The sequence below is a fragment of the Strix uralensis genome, chromosome 6 (genome assembly GCF_047716275.1).
Source record: "Strix uralensis isolate ZFMK-TIS-50842 chromosome 6, bStrUra1, whole genome shotgun sequence".
Classification (NCBI taxonomy): domain Eukaryota; kingdom Metazoa; phylum Chordata; class Aves; order Strigiformes; family Strigidae; genus Strix; species Strix uralensis.
The window spans coordinates 25,244,320-25,250,319 of record NC_133977.1 but is presented as its reverse complement, the minus strand read 5'-3'; positions in this window follow the sequence as shown (position 1 = coordinate 25,250,319).

The following is a 6,000-nucleotide window of genomic DNA, read 5'->3' as shown; positions in this document are numbered from 1 at the left end:
TTACTATTTCAATAGCAAGTTCTGTGATTCCCTGTGACAGCTTTGTCCTCAGCCCAGAACATCCCCCTGCTGGAATTTTGCCTTGATCTGTAACACAAGAATAGAATTAAATTCTGTGCAGGGTTTTGAGAATAAGAATGATACCCTTCAAATCAATCAAATCAAATCAAGAGCTTATGATTTCTGAAAGGTTGGTGTAGCTAAAACCAAATAATTAGGTTCAGCATAGGGTTGACTGGGTGGCATGTAGTGCTTGTGAGATGCAGGTCAGACAACATGACATACTGGTTTCTGCTCCCTCGCACTAAGGCTGCATGAAATCAATCATTCAGCAGCGTCTATAATAAACTGTGCATTATGTGATGTGATCTGCACTGGCCAACCTTGAACTTCTATAAGGCATAAAGTTCCTTCCTAGAGAGAACTGTAATAGTCCAGGGTGAATATTATGTATGTATGGATTACAGTGGCTATGTCTTCATCTAATGGGTCTAAATCTACTGGACTAGATGTAATATTCTGGGTAGCTATGGATGAATGAACCACATAATACACTGCTGCAGTTTTTTTGTGGAAGTGAACTGACGAGTCTCAGGGAACTGACTTCGCAGCGCCAACCGTTTATAATGATAGTATTGTAACGGAAGAAACATTTTTCTTTTAATACCTTTCTCTGTTCTTATTAATTCCTTGTAAATATTTGCGATAATTAATACTTTGTTAGTTCCTTTGAAATAACTATTATGAAGAGTGGATGACGTTAAACATCACATAAGTGATAGAGTATTTAGATAAATTAAACAGGCAATGTTTCACAACAACAGAGTACTGCTGATACTTTTTACAGCCCTTTTTCTGGAGCTTCACCTTAAACATAGGACATAGTTTCTGACTTTATATACCTTCAGAATACTGCACACAAACATGTAATTATTATGGAGGGAAGGGTGCAGGTGACTATGCTATCTGGTACTCCTTGTGTTTATCCAGAACGTAGAAGTTCGGTTTCCGTAATGGGAAATCAGATTCGAGACCCTTTAACACTAGTCGTTTTGTAGAACGGGAAACAAAATACAAGCACTAAAAAAAAACCAAAACAAAACCAAAACCCAAACCCAAAATAAAACAAACAAAAAACCTAACAAGAAATGTAGAGCTAAAATACCTTTTCACAAATAGCCACACCACTCATAAGTCTCAGCCATTTCTGAGCTGCTGCCAAGAACACTGAAGCAATAGTATCAGACAAAGCACAGAAAGAGTCTCCAGATATATGCAAAGAGGAAGAGATATGTAGACTTATTTTGGGCAAAAAGAAACAACATACCCGGTCAGACTCAAGGCAGGTAGCATTCCACTTTTGTTATCAGAGTACGAGGCTGATACATGAAATTTAAAGACAAAATTACTTCTGTATTTTGAAAAATTGATATATAGATATTTGTTTGCCTAAATGCAGGCATCTAATACCAATTTAGATACCTATTCTGCCATACCCTAAGAAGACATGGATTTCCTGTTAATCCTATGTCACATGTGACCACCCCATGTGGATGTTTCTGATATCCTTCGACATTAAATATAGCACTGGACACGGGTATTCAGGTGCCTGAATTTCACTCATATTGTTTCTTTTCTGCTTCTGTAACATGCAGCTCACAATACACTATCCATAACTTTAGGAAACAAAATGAAAGTCTAGTAACTTCAGAAATCTTGCATTGTGAAATTGAGTTTTGGAAGCTTTCATTAGATCGAAGGAGATTTTTCTCTAATTCTGGGAATAGTAAGAAATTTAAAATGTGACTGTATGCATATCTGCATACATGTGAGGGGAGGAAGAATTTTTCTCTTCCAAAATCACTAGAATAACTTAGTCCAGATCTGCAGCTTCAAATTTGCACCAGCCCTCACTGAGCAAAGCAATTTCCAAATCAATCTACCTGTGCATGTGCAATTTAGAACGCCTTGAAAAGGGGCTATGAAATGGAAAGCTCTGCTGAACCTTAATGACGGAGTCATTATGTTCCTCCCAAATGACAGAAGGTAAAACAAACAAATGCTTATCTAGCCAGCTGGAATTCCTAAGGTAGTGCCACTGTATAACATATCTGCCACCATTTTAATATATCACCTGGTAGGACATTTAGTACTTTTTGGAATGAATTAATCCCAGAGGGTTTACATAGAGAAAGGGGCACTTGCTCCGTCTCAAGAGTTTTTCCAAGAAATCTATATTCAGGGAATAAGGTATTCAATAAACCTTTGAAAAACCAACCTACCGTTCATGTTTTAAAAGCATTGTGCTGACTACTTGGAAGTTATTATATTAAAAGGTTATTAATGCAAATGTCTGTAATTCAGGAACCCTATCTAACAACAATCTCAGCACTTATGAACCTAATTATCACAACATCAGTGCACCTAACATTTTAATGTATTTATTCCCTTCATACGGATGAGTAAATGTTTGCATCTTAATGTGCCTGAACGTGTTTTAAAATTAACCCTAAGTGGGTATTCAGAGTACCTGACTTTAGATACTATATCAAGTTAGGCTGGCCATTTAACATAGAGGCATAGAACTTCCATGGACAGGAACAGGTGACTCCAGAGGTCAACTAAAAAACACATAGGGGTTTTAGCGCTAACAACCATCCCAGAATAACTTTTTGTTTCCTCTGACTACATGGGAAACCTAGGGAGAACGGTCTTCTGACTAAAGTATCTCAGTAAGCTGTTGAAAATTAGACAATGTAATTAATTTGCTAAGTGATTTTCTCAAGATCTAATGGAATTTGTGGCTGAGTAAGGAATGCAAACTCTGAGTCCAAAATTAGTACTCTAACAATCAGGCCGTCCTTCTTTGTAACTATAATGAAGGTTTCTTGTTTCTAAAAATAAAAGAGGTAAAATGTATTAATACTTCAGTACTCCTGACAATAAGTCAGCTTTAAATCTGGTCCAAAAGGTGATTTTCCTTTGAGCTGAAGAAAAAAGTACCTTTTCCTTTGATTTCATGTTTACTGTAGCTGTGCTCTGGAGTTGTTTAGTAGCTCCTCTACTTCATTTAATAAGTGATTTTCTTCTAATAGTCCTAATTCTACCATGACAAATAGAACAATTTCATAACACTGAACGTAAGCAACCTTTTAGTTCACTTCTCTGTATTTATGAAGGACATATTACACATTACTTGAATAAGAACATACAAGATAATTCCAGACAATTGTGTTACACATAGTGGCCCTGTAAATTCTACTTAAAAGTCAAAAAGTCTTACAAAATTTCCCTTGGGGTGGGAGGGGAAATGAGAAAAATGCTGGCTACTGAACAAGTTCATAAATAATTTGCACCTGACTTCAAAGAAATTTAACATCTGATGGATCTGAAGCATTTGGGAAGCAGGACTACAAACTGAGATCACATCTGAAATTAGGAAAGGTGTTATAGCCACTCAATCCTTTTAAATTCATCCTTCAGTGTTCTCTGTCAGTTCCATAAATTTATCTCAATCCATTGTACTTGTCTGAGAATTCAAATAAGAGAAAGCAATACATGGGTTTTTTTTTACATTCGTTGAACTTATTTTATAAAACAACAGCAATGCGGTTTTCAGACTTATAAAATGCAACTTGCATCCTATCATCCAAGAAGAACTATTGGACTAATACATTTCCTTTTCATAAAGTCCAGGTTTTTATAAATCCACTCTAGACACAAAAGTTGGTATTCTTTCACATGACTGGATATCTGTACTACCGGAGCACTCAAGATGACATACATACCCATTCCACAGAAGGAATAAGCACACAGTCACATTTCTGTCAAATTAGCCACAGTACATGATAAAGAATCTGTAGCAGCTTTATGTTTCTGGGCTGACATTATGCAGGCTGTGGGAGGACAGACAATATCTGATCTGGCAAAAAGCCTACTGGTAAAAATTCAACCCATTGAAAATGTCTTAACAAACTTGAACTAACAAAGTGAGTTTGAGGATTCTTCTTCCTGTGGCAACTCTTCAAGGCCTCAAGCCCATGTTAGCATGTTGTCAAGCCATGGCCTCAGAACCAATACCAAGCCTCTGTCCAAGAAACTGTATTAAAGCTAGAATGTGTCACTGAAGGTGATACATGGAAGTTCCTGATAAATTGTACTTTGTGCAAATGTTAGATGGTGCCTTAACTAAATTCCAATTTACATTCCACCAGCCTCCATGGCTTTAGTTGGAGAAATTACTTTGCACTGTAGCTGGGGGTAGTCTGTTGAATATTGCATTCAGTCCAAATGTAATTGCAGTTCAGCAATGGGTGAAGAGAGTTAATTGTTGCATGGGCTAAGTTTTGCTTCATTGCAACTGGGATTCAGGCAAAAGTGGATGTACAGTTTTAACAATGTTTTGAGTTTCCATGGGGAATAAGAGGCCACCATCTAAATACAAGGCTTCCAAACATTCTACTTTCAAAGTGGCTTTAAAAGAAAGGTATATTCCAATCTCTTTTATTAGCACAGTCCCTTCAGAACAATTCTCCTTTTGTTTATTTGAAGGGAAAATCTACCATTAAGTGATTTGTTAAGACATTAAAACCCCATTCCATTTTCTACAGAGTTTGGCTGGCTCTCAAGCAAGAACGTAGGCTTCTATTATAACATATTGGGAGCTTTTAGAACCAAAGCAAATCATAATAAATTTATTCAAATTGACACATTTCTGGTTACAATGTCTTCATTATATCTTCAGAGTTATGAAACATGAATTATATCACTGTAACCACAACACTAGTCAAGGAAATCTAATTTGCCATGAAGTCTGTTTGTACAGCCACCATGTAGCTCAAGGCATACATTCGATTATTTTCTTGTACTGTTTCTTATATTGGTGTTATTCCAAAGGCTATAGTGGTATTATAACCTCATTACATCTCATTTTAAAAAATACTCTTACACGGCAGGCTCTAAAAATATACAGCCACATAACAAATTAGAAATAATTACATCACTAAAATCTATTAGACAAACATTGAAGTGTATTTCAGATTATTTTATATATTTCAAACACTTTCTGTTTAAGCAGTACATGCATTTATCATCATAGCCAGCAAGCTAGCCAATATTTTATTCAATTCAAATTAAAGCTGAATTAAATTAACACAACATAGAATTCCTAAATCATGAGATCAGAATCATTAAAAAGATCAACATAAACCAAAAAAGGACTTTTTAAAGCAAAATGAAAAGGCTCTCCATAAGTATCTTTTCACTCTTATACTTCGTTTATTAAATTCTTCTAACAAGAATGAATTATAATTAAAAAAAGAAGCTGATAGCCTCTTTTACAGCTTCTTAGGATGGAAAGATTTTTTTCTCTCTCACTTTGCTGTCAGAAATGAAAGCCTGAGCTGCAATTATTAAAGGTCTGAATTTGCATTTTTCAGCAATCCAGGGAAACGAGAGCAGCTATTGTTATGATTATTATCATTATAAAGTTCTTTTTCTATAGATCTTCTAACAAAGTTGTTGGCCAGCTGTTTATTAGATGCCTTGCCAGTTATCAGATAATCTCACAGTAGATCAAAAAGAACAGCAAATGAAAATGATAGCTTGGTATACTCACAGATGGTAAATTCTCTATAAACTAAAGTAACTGGATGCAGTGCTTAGTGCTAGAAGCTAATGCAGGAAATTTGCAGAAGCTAAAAATATATTGATGGATTTATTTGTAAATAGCTCTCCAAATCCAGTTCTCTTTCCCCCCAGTCTTTCTTGTTAAGACAGCTGGACTAGACAACCTCTCAGAACTAAAAACTCCCAAGACAAGACCTGTCAAACTTACTGTATTTTGAACAGCTACTTGAGGAAGAATATTCAAGTAAAAAAGACTCTTGATAAGACCTTGCTGGCCTGAACTACCAGTGAGGAGGACCAACTTGAGAGAACAGAGAGTACAAGATCCCTTCTATAGTGGAAGAGGGTACCTTCTCTGCCAGAAGTCAGACA